The sequence below is a fragment of the Heterodontus francisci genome, chromosome 29, assembly GCF_036365525.1.
Source record: "Heterodontus francisci isolate sHetFra1 chromosome 29, sHetFra1.hap1, whole genome shotgun sequence".
Classification (NCBI taxonomy): Eukaryota; Metazoa; Chordata; class Chondrichthyes; order Heterodontiformes; family Heterodontidae; genus Heterodontus; species Heterodontus francisci.
The window spans coordinates 49938305-49956183 of record NC_090399.1 but is presented as its reverse complement, the minus strand read 5'-3'; the positions used below and the strand labels follow the sequence as shown (position 1 = coordinate 49956183).

Here is a 17879-nt window from a genome sequence, read left to right as displayed (position 1 = left end):
CTGGTTTTTACCAGCACAGGCCAGTGTCTGAGCTCAGGTTACTTTAGTTCACAAACAATCCAGCAGTGTCTGAGCTCAGATTACTTTAGTTCACAAACAATCCAGCAGTGTCTGAGCTCAGGTTACTTTAGTTCATGAACTCTCCAGCAGTTTGTAACAGATTCTGTACTTCTTGCAGCCCCTGGCCAACAGTAGTCAGCGGGAGTGACATTAGGTGATGTTTAAAACCGGTGATCCCTCAAGTTTTCCACCCAGAGTTAGTTAAAATTACCCCGAGAGAAGGGGTGGATTGAACATGCTCTCTACACCCAACCAGCCTTTTATACACATATATATAAAACAATTGGCCCCAGCCTCCATTGGGAAACTAAAGGGGGGGGGGCAGATTTGCTGTTGTATACCCCAAAAATCAGTTTGAGAGTAGAATTAATGTGCCATACGATCCTGTCAGTTTCAGCCTTTTACTGGCCACAGAGGGTTAACTGGCAACAGCCAGAAACGAAACTGAAACAAATTCTTTTGGTCAGTACATAATTCTTTTTCAATGGCAGGAAAAATCACAAAGGCAATTTCATCCAGCCAGCAGCAGGTCCTGTGTCTGGCAGAGGAGCTGACCTGTCACTCACTGTTTGTGAAGCCAGTGAGGCTGGAGTGTGAGCACAACTTCTGCCGGCTCTGCATCAGCAAGTGCTGGGAGCCCAAGTTGTCATGTCCTGAGTGCCGGATGGTCCTCCCCAGTAAGGCTCTGAAGGAGAATCGTGTGCTGGCTAACCCAGTCGAGAAGCTGCACGGGCTGGAGCAGCAGCAGCAGCGGGAGCAGAGCAGCAGCCTGTACATCCCGGAGCATGAAGAGGGGCTCAAGCTATTCTGTGAGGATGACCAGGAGCTGATCTGCATCATCTGCAGAGATGAACCAAAGCATTCAAAGCACAGCTTCCTGCCGCTGCAGCAGGCAGCTGCCAGATACAAGGTTGGTCAGCTTAACTGGGCGGCACAGTGGCGCAGTGATTAGCACTGCAGCCTCACAACTCCAGCAACCCGGGTTCAGTTCTGCGTACTGCCTGTGCGGAGTTTGCACGTTCTCCCTATGTCTGTGTGGGTTTCCGCCGGGTGCTCTGGTTTCCTCCCACCTCTAAAGACTTGCAGGGTGATAGGTAAATTGGCCATTGTAAATTGCCTCTAGTGTAGGTAGGTGGTAGGAGAATGGTGGGGATGTGGTAAAGAATATGGGGTTAATGTAGGATTAGTATAAATGGGTGGTTGTTGGTCGACACAGACTCGGTGGGCTGAAGGGCCTGGTTCAGTGCTGTATCTCTTTAAAAAAAACGGAGCTCCATTAGGGCCATTCTGCTCAGGTACTTCCCCTATCAGAGAGGTCCTTTCAACTAGATCCTCAAAGCAGGAATCCCACAGCATTGTCTTGGACACGGATTCGACACTACGCCTGACAGAACTGCCCATTGTTTCAATGGGGTGTAAAATCATGCAGACAAAAATTGTGTGGGGGTAAGATCGTGTGGAGAGAACAAATCAATAGGTTGTAAAATAGTGTGGAGTGTAAAATTGTGCAGGTGTAAAATCGTGCGGAGTGTAAAATTGTGTGGAGTGTAAAATCATGGGGAGAGAACAAATCGTGTGGAGTGTAAAATCGTGCAGAGAGAACAAATCGTGTGGGGTGGAAAGTCCTGTGGAGATGAAACTCGTGCGGAGTTGTAAAAGGATGTGGAGTTGTAAAAGAGTGCGGGTGTAAATATTAACTGTTAAACATTAACAGTTAAGAATTAACTTCCCTCACCCTCGCTCCATGGCTCAGTAATGGTTAAAGGGGCCCCTCCCCTACAGTCTCTCCCTGGGCCAGTATGTGTTAAAGGGGCCCATCCCCCACTGTTGCTCCATGGGTCAGTAACTATTAAAGGAGCCCCTCCAAACTGTCTCTCCCTGGGCCAGTCAGTATGTGCTAAAGGAGCCCCTCCCCCAACTTCACTCCATGGGCCAGTAAGTGTTAAAATTTGCCCTCGGCTTTACTGAGTATGTTCAGTCCTGTAGGACTGAACAACACATCACCGCAGTTTTCGCAGCTCAGTCTGAGTTAGCTGATATTTCCACTTCTGAACCTTCTTTGGTGAATCTGCCCATGTGGGTGATGAACAAAGGGCTTCAGTCCCTGACTGTTTTCCCCACTGGAAGGTGTGCAGTCATCAGGTGGAGATAAAAACAGCCTTGGCTGTGATTTGCCCCTTGCACTCCGCCCCCCCCACTCCCCCCCCAATACTCTGAATTCAACTAGGCTGCTGTAACATTCACTGAGAATCAATGACTCGGGGGAGAGATATCAGGGGCCTGCCCTATAGCTTGAGAATGATATTCCGATTGTACCTGCCGAGCCAGAGAAAAGCAGGACACAGGGGAGTGAGGAGAGGTTGGTACACTGGGCAGCAGTGCCAAACACCGAGTGAAAAGTTGAACAGCTTGTGTCATTCTCAGGATGTGGGAGGTGTTGGCAAGGCCAGCATTTCTTTGCCACCCCACGTGGCTCTGAGTTTAATCCCACTGAGTATCTCTCTTGTCCCTTCAGAGAGCAGTTAATAGTCAATCACCTTGGCGTGGGTCTGGAGTCGTGTATAGGTCGGACCCAGGTAAGGACGGCAGATTTCCTGCCCTAAAGGACATTAATGAACCAGTTGGGTGGCATGAATGAGCCAGGTCAAGTGTTTAAAAATGGAATGGCTGGCAGGCAGGAAAAGTCTATCTCAAATAAATGTGAGTTTGCAGGCTCTCTTGCTGTGGCTGCCTGGGCCTCACATTAGTGATCTCTGGGCACGCTGTATTTGGGTTTTTAGTGAGCACACGTACTTTAACTGTTCGTTTCAATCTTCTTAAGCATCAACTGAGCTTTCAACAACTGAAGAAGGGAAGCAGAGAAAGAGGAGTCTCCTCATCATCCATCAACAGGAGAAGATTTCCAAGCTGCAGGTATGTTTAATTCCGCCGTGTCACTCACTCGGAGCGGGGGAGGGATATTTCACTCCTGCTGAGGGTGTTCATTCATTCATTCATTGGTGTCATCTTCTTCCCAGAAGGCTGACTTCCATGGATTTCCACCTGTCTATCCTGTGCTGTCTTTACACATTCTGCATAGATCAACTGCATCCAGTCCATTATATCTATCATTCATTTTCTTCTCTGCTTCCCACTCCTACGTTTGCCATTGGTGCTACCTATCTATAACTGTGTCTGCCTACCTTCTGTTCTAATGATGTGACTGAAGTATTGTATTGTTCTTCCTTTGTTGTTATCCACAAATTTTCTCTTTTCTCCAGCCGTTTCCAGCACTTCCTCATCAGCCTTCCTGTCTGTGTAGGATATGTGGAGCATCCTTCTATGTGTCCCCATCTCGACTGCATTCAGCTTGTCAATAGTCTCCTTGCTTGTTGTCCATGCCTCCGAGGCATATAACATAGATGACAAAATGTAGCTCCTCAGCATTCTTTTCTTAAGATTCAAGGTCAGTTTCTTTGGCGTTAACACAAATTCTGAATTGAGATTGCCAAGAGCAGCTTTGTCAGAATGAGGGACTTGTTAACATCAAAGAAGCTGAGGGTGAACAACAGGCCATATTGGATCAGCCACTCGAGCCACCGCCTCCCACTGAGAACACTAAGAGGACAGCAGGTCCTCCCAGTCACTGGCCATTGTCAATTGGCCAGTGTGGTTGCCGTTAACTCAACACCCACATGCTGGCATTCAGTGGCACTCCCATAGTCTCACGCATTATAAACAAACTCTGATTCAGTCACTCACAGGCTTCCAAAACTGTGAAACTCTTCTCCTCGCCATCGTCCAGCAATATCCCCAAACTCGGTCTCATTTCATCTCTTTACTTTAGTTCACCCCTTCACCTATTCTTTAGGAACTTGGTTGCACTAATGGCCTTTGACTCTTCACCTCATTGTCTCAATTATAATTTGATTTGAAGTGAATCCGTTGCATGGGAGCAGATCCCAGTTCATGCCTCAGTAGCTCAATTTATACTTGAATTTTCCTGTCATAGAGTCATCGAGTTATAGAGCACAGAAACAGGCCCTTCGGTCCACCATGTCTGTGCCGGCCATCAAGCACCTAACTATTCTAATCCCATTTTCCGGCACTTGGCCCGTAGCCTGGTATGTGATAGCGTTTCAAATGCTCATCTAAACACTTCTGAAATGTTGTGAGGGTTCCTGCCCCTACCACCTCTTCAGGCAGTGTGTTCCAGATTCCAACCACCCTCTGGGTGAAAAAAATGTTTCCTCAAAGCCCCTCTAAACCTCCTGCTCCATACCTTAAATCTATGCCCCCTGGTTATTGATACCTCTGCTAAGGGAAAAAGTTTCTTCCTACCTAACCTATCAATGTCCCTCATAATCTTGTACACCTCAATCAGATCCCCCCTCAGCCTTCTCTGCTCTAAGGAAAGCAACCCGAGCCTATCCAGTCTCTCTTCATAGCTGAAATGCTCCAGCCCAGGCAACATCCCGGTGAATCTCCTCTGCACCCTCTCCAGTATCCATTGAGCCCCGTCTTTATGACCCTTTCTAGAATAGTTCTTGCCCTCATTATTAAGGCAGCAAAGCTCCCGTTTCCACTACTGTTAGCCAAATATTAGAATAACACATTCACTTTCTCTTTGTGGAAATCAGACGGAAATTTCATTCCTAATCATCCTCCCAATTATTTGTGCATTTCATTTCCTCTCTCATTGGTTCGTTTTGACCATCATTCGTTTTCATCAGAGCTGAATTTACTTTCAGCTGTGTGGTGTGCTTTTGACGGCATCTCGGATTAATGTGAGAACGATCCTGTTTCTTTTCAAAGGCAACCTCTGGGACTCTTTTGCATCACATTTCCTCGGAGTTCTTGAAAATGCATCAATTCCTCACAGACAAAGAGCAAAGAGCTCAAGCAAGAGACAGAGCACTGCCTGCAATCAATGGAGCAAAACTTGATGGCCATCAAGAGGGTCTGGTAAGCAGGAATCGCTCAGCAAGGTGACTGCACCTTTCTGAAGGTAATGAAGCAGTTGCAGTACCCCGTGGCTCCCAATATTCTGCAGCCACGGAAAAGCAACCCGCAATTTAGAAGCCACTCCGGAATTTTGCCTATTTCTCTCTTCTTGCCCATTGCGCCCGCACCCGGTGCATTTCCTGCTCTCCCGCGGGCAAGAGACCGACAGAAATCATGGAGAATTGGCACAAGTGGCCATTTCAAAACTTACTCCATTTCTCCGCAGTTCCCCTGGTCACCTGCTGTTACAGTAGGAGATTCGCATCCTTGCTTTCATATCCTTCCATGGCCTCGCCCCTCCCTATCGCTGTAATCTCCTCCAGCCCCTCAACCCTTTGAGTTCTCTCACTCCTCCAATTCTGGCCTCTTGAGTGTAGTATAATGTGCATAAACTGTTGCTGGGTAGATTATGCATATTGAGCTAAAGCATCATCACAGGATGTGATGTCACGGAGTCTGAAGCTGGTGTGGTTCAGTGTTAATGTAGATGCCTTAAAGATAAGAACCCTATAAATAAATTCCTGTTATTTTGACCCAAAGTCTACTATTCTCATTTAATATTAATGGCACATTGACCAGTATAGTATATGGTGGCAGCGGTTAAAAACAACTTTTGTAGGGTCAAGACAGAAAATATCGAAAACATCGGAGAGAAGCACGGAAAAGTTGATACCCTTACTGGAGAGCTTCGAACGAGCGGTGGGACCCAATCAGGCCGAGGCGTGGCCAAAATGGATCCGAAGATTCAACAGGTACAGTTCTGCATCGGGTCCAGCAGCACAACCAGACAAGGAACAAGTCAGTACTTTATTTTTTTTTTAGAATATTAGAATATTACAGCGCAGTACAGGCCCTTCGGCCCTCGATGTTGCGCCGATCATCTGACCTACACTATTCCATTTACATCCATATGTCTATCCAATGCCATGGGAGACAGCGCAGACAACATTTTAACTACTCTGGGGATGGATGAAAAGGAAACCCCGTATGGCGAAATAATAAAAGCCTTGGAGGATACTTTAAGATCAGTAAGAATGTTATCTTGGAATGGGTGAAATTCAACAAACACACCCAAAAAGCTGGTGAAAGTATCGATTCATTCATTGATTATCTGTATAAAATAGCAGAGGATTGCGACTACGGGAGCTTGTGAGAAGAACTGATTTGGGATAGAATAGTAGTTGGGGTCATAGACGAAGTGCTGTCAGACCAGCTTTATTTGAAAGAGGATTTAACTTTGCAAAAGTCCGTTCTGTTGAGCAAGCAGTCAGAGGTCCGAAAATTTAATCGACTATTAGTTTGTGGGGAATCGGGGGAGAACAACCTTGAAAATTCTAGAATCAGTTGAGTCTGTGAAGAAGACAGAGAATAACAGCACCAGAAAGCCTGAGAGGCGGGAGAGACATCTACAAGCAGCAACACTGAATTGCAGTAGGTCTGGCTGGGAGAGGCCTGGGAAGCTGAATGTTTCTGATGCAAGAAAAGGGGCACTTTCAGCAGGTCTGTCACAGCAAAAAATCAACACTACAGACTAGCAAAAAAATAGATGAAGTAAAAGAAAAGCAATCAATACTCCCTTGGGGAAGTGCAAGAGAAAAACAAAGATTGCTGGAAGCAGGAAACCTAGTGGGGAAAAATAAACCAACTTCAAGTTAGATACAAGAGCAGCAGTTTCTATCCTATCTGATAAAACACCATGGCTGAGGAAGGAAAGGCTTAGGAAAAACCAATAAGAAATTATATGGGCCGGGAGGAACTCAAATGAGGGTTGTAGGAGAAATACAAACAACTTTTACACACAGGAATAACACAATTCTGAAAACCGTGTATGTTATCAAGAACCAAGCCTGTTCACTACTCAGTAAGAAAGCTTGTTTAGCCTTACAACAGTTATGCAGGATGGAAGAGATCAAGGGACAAGAGAAACAGCTCAGCGATTTTAGAGCTGAATTCCCAAATTATTCAAAGGCTTAGGGAAAGTAAAACGAGACTATCACATTAACCTGAACAAAGAGGCAGAACCGGTATGTTTGTTCACAACAAGAAAAGGTCCCACACCCACTTCTGGAAAAAGTGAAGAAGGAAATCGATGCCATGCTAAACCAAGGAGTTATTGCCACACTAACTAAACCAACTAGGTAGTGCTCTGGGATAGTTCCTGTAAGGAATTCAAACGAGTCTATTAGGATTTGTGTGGACCTGACCCAACTCAATAAAACTGTTGAGAGAGAAACATTCACCCTATGGCAATAAAAGCAAAATACTGCGGATGCTGGAAATCTGAAACAAAAACAAGAAATGCTGGAATCACTCAGCAGGTCTGGCAGCATCTGTGGGAAGAGAAGCAGAGTTAACGTTTCGGGTCAGTGACCCTTTTTCGGAACTGACAAATATTAGAAAAGTCACAGATTCACCCTATGGCGTCAGTCAACGACAGCCTTGCCAAATTGGGAAAAAGCCCATAGTCACTAAATTAGACACAAATAGCAGATTTTGGCAGTTGCCTTTAGACGAACAGACTAAATTGTTAACTACTTTTATTACACCCTTAGGAAGATTCAACAGATTGCCATTTAGTGTAGCATCAGCACCAGAGATATTCAGCAGACGATGCCAAGAATCCTGGAAGGCTTGGAGAGAATCATCTGCCACATGGACAATATTCTGATTCATGGAGAAAACCAAGAAGAACACGACACAAGGGTAAGAAGTGGTTTACACAGATTACAAGAGGCTGGTCTCACGTTAAATGTCAACAGTGAGGTTCCTTGGCCACATAATTGATGGATCTGGCATTAACATAGATCCACGGAAAACGAAGGCAATAAAGGATTTCACAGAACCAAAGAACATAACAGATTTGCAGTGATTCAGGAGTGTGGTTAACCAGGTAGGGAAATTCCCACCAAATCTAGCCACTGTTAATGAGCCTTTACAACAACCGCGAAAGAACAGCAATGCCTGGTGCTGGGGCACCTTGAGAAGATCAAGGAAATAAAAACTTCATCAGAAGTATTAGCCCATTATGATCCAGAGCTAGCGGCCATTATTGTAGCAGATGCATCAGCAACAGGATTATTTGCAGTCTTGTTTCAGATTCAAAAAGATGGACGATGCAGGCCTGTGTACTTTGCCTCTGGCTCACTGTCATGGACAAAATGAAGGTACGTAATGATTGAAAAGGAAGCATTAGCAGTAACATGGGCGTGCGAGAAACTTTCGGACCAGGTACTGGGCCTCAAGGTCAAGATCGAAACTGGCCACATGCCTCTAGTGACATTGCTTAATTCAAAGGATCTAGCAAAATTACCCCCAAGGGTACAGAGATTTTGACTATGTCTAATGACAACACAGCTGAATATGTCCCAGGGAAACATCACGTGACAGCTGGCATGTTAACAAGAGTATCAATTATTATATGTGAAGTGGAAGATGTCTCATTCTGGAGAAAGTGGAAGTCTTTGCTTTAGCTATAACCGAAGATCAGCTGGCAACTGCTCAAAGATTACACCAAATTAGACACCTACAGAAAGAGGATGAAGTCTGTGAAAAAGAAAGACAGTTTTGCCAAGAAGGTTGGCCAGAATATATACCTAATAACCTGGTTTTAAGAAAATATTACGAGCAATGCAACCATCTTACTATTGTGGATGACTTACTAGTCAACGACGAAAGACTAGTTATTCTAAAGGCTTTAAGATTGGACATCCCAGAGAAACTACACCAAGGGCACAGAGGAATCACCAAGTGTAGAGCAAGAACAAAGAACTCAGTATGGTGGCCTGGTGTTTCCAAGGAGATCAAAGAGATGATTTCCAGGTGTATCACATGCGCTTCTACCAGACAAGACACTAGAGAGCCACTGATGTCGTCTTCGTTTCCAGCCAGGCCGTGGGAGCGCCTGGGAATGGGCCTGTTTGACCATAAAGGGAACATTTTCCTTATTGTCATTGACTATTACTCCAAATGGGTTATTTTGACCCAAAGTCTACTATTCTCATTTAATATTAATGGAACACTGATCCGTGTAGTACATTGAGCATCCCTGATTTTACCATTCCACCAATGGTGGCCTCACCTTCAGCTGCTTAGACCATAAAGCTCTGGAATTCCCTCCCTACACTCGCCGCCTCTCTCCTTCTCTTTCTTCCTTTAAGACATTCCTTAAAACCTACCTGTTTGACCAAGCTTTTGGCCACCTAATATCTCCTTATGTGTCTTATTGACAAAATGTTGTTCGATAACGCTCCTGTGAAGCACCTTGGGATGGTTCATTATATTAAAGGCGTTATATAAATATGAGTTGTTGTTCTTGTTGTTGTGTGTGGAGATTCCTTGTACAATTGACCTGCAGCTGCAGTGTGCAAGTGGTAAAATGCCTCCACCCAGTTGAATTCCTGACTGAGACAGCTTCGTTGAAGAGTTGAGACGAGTTTGGCAAGTAAGTGTGCATGTATGGGAGTTCAACAAACTGTAAATCCAAGGGATTGGAAGAACTGGTGTCGACCGGTACCATGCCGATTGGTATATCAGTCCTTGACATTCTCGGATATTGGCACTGACTGCTTAACACCTTGCTGCCACTTAACGTGGAGCTGTCTCAACTGGCTAAGTAGCCTCTGTGTGAGGGAACACAGGGGCTGAACACAAATATTCACTTCCCATTGAAGTCATTGATAATGGACGACCTCAGCATGGTGACTTCAGTGCTGGGCTTGGCAGTAAGGAGAGTTTCTGTCAATTAATGGATAACACAGTGGCAGTCATTTTAACATTGGCCGATGGTGTAAAATGGGAGATATTGAATTAACCACAGATTATACGCAGACCCCAACTCCAAATCTCCCTTCCATTAATCCCAATATAAGGGGACGTCAGATGGGTATATAGAATGGGTAGTGTAAGATGTAGTGACCAGCTGCACACCACAGCAGCACTGAGCACAGGCAAGCACCTTTTCTACTGCTGTCTCATAAAGGGTCAAAGAGCAGTGGCTTCCTGCTCTGCATAAAGGATCAAAGGACAGAGCTGTCTGTTTCTGTGCTCTCTGCTTCTTTTGGCTTTGGATTTTGGTTGTTCCCCACTCCCTATCATCAGACCCTCATCCTCTGCCATTTTATCAAGATCCCTATGGCACTATTTCAAAGAAGAACGGGGGGTTATCCCCAGTGGCCTGACAAATATTTATAACTAAATCAACATCCCCAAAGAAACAAGAAATGTTGGAAATACTCAGCAGGTCTGGCAGCATCTGTGGAGAGAGAAGCAGAGTTAACGTTTCAGGTCAGTGACCCTTCTTCAGAACTGGCAAAGGTTCGAGATGTAATAGGTTTTAAGCAAATAAAGGTTTGGGTCAAGTGATAGCCAAGGAGAAGGTGTTGATAGGACAGGGTCACAGAGAATAACTAACCAGAAGATCATGGAGCAAAGGTAAACAGTATGTTAGTGCTGTGCTAAAACACAAAGCGTTAGTGCAGAGAGGGTGTTAATTGGCAGCACTGGTCCAAAGCACAAACATGAAAAGATTTCCAGCATCTGCAGTATTTTGCTTTCATTTATCCCCCAAAAAACAGATTATCTGCTCATTATCACATTGCTGTTTGTGGGATCTTGCTATGCACAAATTAGTTGCTGTGTTTCCAACATTACAATGCTTCAAAAGTACTCCATTGACGGTAAAGCGCTTTGGGATGTCCTGAGGTTGTGAAAGGTGCTATATGAATGCAAGGTTTTTTTTCTAGTCTGTGTATGACATGGGGCGATGCCTGGAACATTAGGGAGATGTGATTTTTCACTCCAATACAAAAGGCAGTTTATGAACAGTAAAATGGTTTGCTGATTATTAACTGTTGTGTTTGTAATTGTGCGCAGGAGCTGAAAGGACTGAAACAGAGGTGAGCGTGCATTTATAAACCACGATGTACACATTCACAGACTGCTTATTTAAATTTAACAGCCTCATTTAATATTTCAAACAAAATTGTTAATGAACCATTTCCCCAGGTTTCAGGAAAAGAGAGGAAATGACAAAGAATCTGTGGTGAGCAACAGCCTGGAGTTGGGAGTATTCAGGGGACCCTTACAATACACAGTCTGGAATGGAATGCTACAAATCCTCTCTGCCAGTAAACAGCAATTGGTACATTGTAATCCTCTCTCCCGGTAATCACCGACAGATTTACCACAATCCTCTCTCTCCCAGTAAACACTGATAGATTGACCCTAATGTAGAACTAGGAGCTATCTTATATATGCCTGTGGTATAGTGGTAATGTCACTGAACTAGTAATTGAGAGGCTCAGAATAATGCCCTGGGGATATGGGTTCAAATTCCACCACAGCAACTGGTGGAATTTAACAGGCAGCACAGTGGCGCAGTGTTGGCACCACAGCCTCACAGCTCCAGCGACCCGGGTTCAATTCTGGGTACTGCCTGAGTTTGCAAGTTCTCTTTTTGTCTGCGTGGGTTTCCTCCGGGTGCTCCGGTTTCCTCCCACAGCCAAAGATTTGTGGGTTGATAGGCAAATTGGCCATTATAAATAGCCCCTAGTATAGGTAGGTGGTAGGGGAATATAGGGACAGGTGAGGATGTGATATGAATATGGGATTAGTGTAGGATTAGTAAAAATGGGTGGTTAATGGTCGGCACAGACTCGGTGGGCCGAAGGGCCTATTTCAGTGCTGTATCTCTAAATCAAACCCTCTCTCCTGGTAAACACCGATATATTGACCGTATTCCCCTCTCCCAGTGAACACTGATAGATTGATAGTAATCCCCTCTCTCAGTGAACGCTGATAAATTTGCTGTAATCCTCTCTCCCAGTGCACACTGGTAGATTGACTGTAATCCCCTCTCCCACTGCATACTGATAGATTGACTGTAATCCCCTCTCTCAGTGAACACTTATAAATTTGCTGTAATCTCATCTCCCAGTGAACACTGATAGATTGACTGTAATCCCCTCTCCCAGTTAACACTGATAGATTGACTGTAATCCTCTCTGCCAGTTAACACTGATAGATTGACTGTAATCCCATCTCCCAGTTAACACTGATAGATTGACTGTAATCCCCTCTCCCAGTTAACACTGATAGATTGACTGTAATCCTCTCTGCCAGTTAATGCTGATAGATTGACAGTAATCCCATCTCCCAGTTAACACTGATAGATTGACTGTAATCCTCTCTGCCAGTTAATGCTGATAGATTGACAGTAATCCCATCTCCCAGTTAACACGGATAGATTGACTGTAATCCTCTCTGCCAGTTATAAATTTGCCGTAATCCCATCTCCCAGTGAATACTGATAGATTGGCAGTAATCCCATCTCCCAGTTAACACTGATAGACTGACTGTAATCCTCTCTGCCAGTTATAAATTTGCTGTAATCCCATCTCCCAGTGAATACTGATAGATTGGCAGTAATCCCATCTCCCAGTGAACAGATAGATTGGCAGTAATCCCATCTCCCAGTGAATACTGATAGATTGGCAGTAATCCCATCTCCCAGTGAATACTGATAGATTGGCAGTAATCCCATCTCCCAGTGAACACTGATAGATTGACTGTAATCCCCTCTCCCAGTTAACACTGATAGATTGACTGTAATCCTCTCTGCCAGTTAATGCTGATAGATTGACAGTAATCCCATCTCCCAGTTAACACTGATAGATTGACTGTAATCCTCTCTGCCAGTTATAAATTTGCTGTAAACCCATCTCCCAGTGAATACTGATCGATTGGCAGTAATCCCCTCTCCCAGTTAACACTGATAGATTGACTGTAATCCTCTCTGCCAGTTAATGCTGATAGATTGACAGTAATCCCACCTCCCAGTTAACACTGATAGATTGACTGTAATCCTCTCTGCCAGTTAACACTGATAGATTGACTGTAATCCCATCTCCCAGTTAACACTGATAGATTGACTGTAATCCCCTCTCCCAGTTAACACTGATAGATTGACTGTAATCCTCTCTGCCAGTTAATGCTGATAGATTGACAGTAATCCCATCTCCCAGTTAACACTGATAGATTGACTGTAATCCCCTCTCCCAGTTAACACTGATAGATTGACTGTAATCCTCTCTGCCAGTTAATGCTGATAGATTGACAGTAATCCCATCTCCCAGTTAACACGGATAGATTGACTGTAATCCTCTCTGCCAGTTATAAATTTGCCGTAATCCCATCTCCCAGTGAATACTGATCGATTGGCAGTAATCCCATCTCCCAGTTAACACTGATAGATTGGCAGTAATACCATCTCCCAGTGAACACTGATCGATTGACTGTAATCCTCTCTGCCAGTTAATGCTGATAGATTGACAGTAATCCCATCTCCCAGTGAATACTGATAGATTGGCAGTAATCCCATCTCCCAGTGAACACTGATCGATTGACTGTAATCCTCTCTGCCAGTTAATGCTGATAGATTGACAGTAATCCCATCTCCCAGTTAACACTGATAAATTGACTGTAATCCTCTCTGCCAGTTAACACTGATAGATTGACTGTAATCCCATCTCCCAGTTAACACTGATAGATTGACTGTAATCCTCTCTGCCAGTTAATGCTGATAGATTGACAGTAATCCCATCTCCCAGTTAACACTGATAGATTGACTGTAATCCTCTCTGCCAGTTAACACTGATAGATTGACTGTAATCCCATCTCCCAGTTAACACTGATAGATTGACTGTAATCCCCTCTCCCAGTTAACACTGATAGATTGACTGTAATCCTCTCTGCCAGTTAATGCTGATAGATTGACAGTAATCCCATCTCCCAGTTAACACTGATAGATTGACAGTAATCCCACCTCCCAGTTAACACTGATAGATTGACTGTAATCCTCTCTGCCAGTTAATGCTGATAGATTGACAGTAATCCCATCTCCCAGTTAACACTGATAGATTGACTGTAATCCTCTCTGCCAGTTAATGCTGATAGATTGACAGTAATCCCATCTCCCAGTTAACACTGATAGATTGACAGTAATCCCACCTCCCAGTTAACACTGATAGATTGACTGTAATCCTCTCTGCCAGTTAATGCTGATAGATTGACAGTAATCCCATCTCCCAGTTAACACTGATAGATTGACTGTAATCCTCTCTGCCAGTTATAAATTTGCTGTAATCCCATCTCCCAGTGAATACTGATAGATTGGCAGTAATCCCCTCTCCCAGTGAACACTGATAGATTGACTGTAATCCGACTGTAATTCCGATGAAGGGTCACTGACCCGAAACGTTAACTCTGCTTCTCTTTCCACAGATGCTGCCAGACCTGCTGAGTGGTTCCAGCATTTCTTGTTTTTATCCCAGTGAATGCTGATAGATTGACAGTAATCCCATCTCCCAGTTAATGCTGATAGATTGACAGTAATCCCATCTCCCAGTTAACACTGATAGATTGACTGTAATCCTCTCTGCCAGTTATAAATTTGCTGTAATCCCATCTCCCAGTGAATACTGATAGATTGGCAGTAATCCCCTCTCCCAGTGAACACTGATAGATTGACTGTAATCCGACTGTAATTCCGATGAAGGGTCACTGACCCAAAACGTTAACTCTGCTTCTCTTTCCACAGATGCTGCCAGACCTGCTGAGTGGTTCCAGCATTTCTTGTTTTTATCCCAGTGAATGCTGATAGATTGACTGTAATCCTCTATGCCAGTGAATGCTGATAGATTGACTGTAATCCTCTATTCCTTTCACCTGTACTGATTTGATATGGTGGATGGAAGGAAGGTTTTCTTTGATGTTTCCCTAGTTTAGTAACAGAACAATCTTTCTGTAACTTTACATGCAGGGAAAACTATACCCCCAGTTATCTGACTTGCTTCATGTACCCTCCATAGCCTGTAACATATATATCCATTCTGGGGTCTGTGCAGAATTTGCTGATCTCAGCTCGAATCAGTCTCAGGCTGGGCAGAAACAAACAATAAACCACGGTCCCTGGCCCTCATCACTCGCCAGTGTGGACACCAGAGGAGGGCAAGGTCAGGCTGAGCTGCGAGGCCTCCTGCAGTCGAATATATATAGCTTGCCAACAGTCCCTGTGCAGGCTGATATATTAAGGTAGCCCACTGTGGGAAAGATACTGCAGGTACTAACACTAGACAGAACCAGAGCAGAGGAAGAAATCAATACACTTGTATCGGGAGAAGAAAAAATATTGATAAAATATTAAAAGTGTGCCTGCAGCATTGTGGAGGGTGAGTTATCTTGTAACAAGAGGAGTGTTAACAATAAAATGTGAGGAGAAATGTGTTGGAAGGAGAAAGTGTGTACTGTGTGCAAAGCCTTTTAACAGCTTCTTGATGTATCACCAGGGATTTCTGTATTTCATGTTCCAGTGACAATGTGTGCAGTTATATAGAATATACCACACAGAAAGAGGCCATTCAGCCCAACCAGTCCATGCCAGCCTTTTTGCTCCACTTAAGCTTCCTCCCATCCTTCCTCATCTTACTCTATCAGTATGACCTTCTATTCCCTTCTCCCTAGCCTCCCCTTAAACCCATCTTTACTGTTCACCCCAAGCACTCCATGTGGTAATGAGTTCCACATTCTCCTCACTCTTTGAGTAAAGAAGTTTCTCCTGAATGTCCTGCTGGATTTCTTGGTGACTGTCTTATACTGATAGCCTCTAGCTTTGCGCTTGCCGATGTCACATGCTTATAATCTTCTCCCTGTTTTATATGAAAAGTGTCGGCTTCGCTCACCCTGGATCCCAAAACTGCGCAGTCCAGGCTTGTACTGTCTGAGGACCTGACCGTGGTGCACACTGGTGATCAGTGGAGAAACCTACCGAACGGCCAAGAGAGATTCCAATCCATGCACCCGCATCCTGAGCAGCCAGGGGTTCACTTCAGGGAAACACTACTGGGAAGTGGAGGTGGCCAATAAGACTGACTGGGACTTGGGGTTGGTCCTAGAGACGGCCAATAGGAAGGGGCAGATCATGCTGACACCCTCGATTGGCTACTGGACCATCTGTCAGAGGCACGAGCACACATATGGGGTCTTGACCTCCCCCTCCACTATCCTCAAACTGACGGCCAAGCCCAGGAAGATCGGGGTCTACCTGGACTATGAGGGAGGGCAGGTGTCCTTTTACAATGCTGATGGCATGTCCCATCTGTACACTTTCACTGACACGTTCACCGAGAAACTCTTCCCTTTCGTGAATCCCTGGTTGAACGTAAGTCAGAGAAACACCGAACCTCTTAAGCTATGCCATTTGAAACTGTAATGAGTTAGTTAGGCCACATCTTACTGGAGGAATAACACCAGTGCAAGACACACACTGTAATTCAAACACAAATTGCCCAGCAAGTTCAGGAGGTTACGAGTTACATTGTGAGTTGTGAATCTCCTGAATTTGCTGGTCGATTTTGCCATGTGCCTCATATGAATGGCATCTGGCTCTGAGCCTCTCCTTTATTTTTAAGAACTTGCTGGTGGTTTACACATTAATTGCCCATTAAACTCACCACAGAAAGTTAAGGGATAACATGATAATTGTTCATGCAATGCCGATCAAACACACCAGCACTGAAAGAGAACTATTTAAACTGCCGAATTTATTCCTGAAAGTAGTAAATTCTTCTTGGAGATTATTAAAATTTATGTCTCTTTCTTTCCCTCTGTTTGTTGCTCTTTCTGTATCTGATTTGACTCTAATTCACCCTATTCCTTTCTCTGCCGTTCCTCTGTTTCTTTCTCAATCCTTAAATCTCACTCTTTCAGGTTGGTCCTGATGTTCACTGAGGTCCCGATGCTCTGTTGCCCTCACCGCACTGTTATCAGCTCACGCTCCCAGCAAGTTCAGGCACAGATTAGACTCAAGCTGAAGGGTGTAGGATAAACTTTAACTAATGGCGCATGCCGTGGGAAGCCCCACTCCAGCAAGATCTGGTCCATTATATCAGCCCCTTGGCATTCTACATTTGTACAAGCATCAATGTGCATTATTGAACTACATGTCTCATTAAAATATAGAATATCGTAAAACAAGCGTCATTGTAAACATTTTCATATGTAATAACTACTGATAAACACAAAACTATTGTGTTTCACTCAGTCACCTCCCATAACTGTTAACTGCAGACGAGGTCCTGTCCAATACTGACTGATTGTTGAGCCTTTTCAAAACACATCTCTGCAACCGAGTGTTCAGTCGCCTCTCCTCACACGGTATCAAAGGCTCAGAATCAGTACCTCTACTGCTCCGTAAAGTGCCTGCAGATGTCGCTTTCTATATTAAAGGTACGATATAAATGCAAATGATGGTCATCATTTTTGCCCAGTTTTCTCCTCTCGCTGCAAGATTTTTCTTGCCATCTGATTCCACAGGTACAGTCCGCACCCTTCACACCGTCTCCCTGCATCTTGGGCAGCCGCCTATATCAGACAAATGGCACTGACAATTCCCCATCAGCAAAGGCGTCAATTGCAAAAGCACACGTTATGCCCAGTAAAGACATATCGTGTTCCCAACTTTTAAGATATGAGCTTTATTTAATGTGGACTCTTTGAAATTGACTTTTCCTTTAAAAAAAGGGGACAATGTGCTTCAAATATGGCCGCCGAAGGTCAGATGACCTGGCCTCTGCATTCAAAAACTGCCTCACTGTCTCGAAAGGACAAATAGATACATTCTAGACGACATGGGGTCTACATGAGTCACTACTCCACTATTTCTAGTGGAGTGGCTATCTTGTTGGCCATGACTTTTCAGCCAGAGGTCTTGGGGGTCAGGGAGCTTGTGCCGGGCCAGTTGCCCCATCTCACTGTTTGCCTGGGTAGCATGTTGCTCTATT

At 44.5% G+C, this 17879-nt stretch overlaps 1 pseudogene; it reads left to right on the top strand.

Moving 5' to 3' along the window:
- The first annotated feature begins 541 nt into the window (after window positions 1-541).
- On the top strand, window positions 542-16309 carry LOC137346032 (zinc-binding protein A33-like; annotated as a pseudogene).
- The last annotated feature ends 1570 nt before the right edge of the window (window positions 16310-17879 follow it).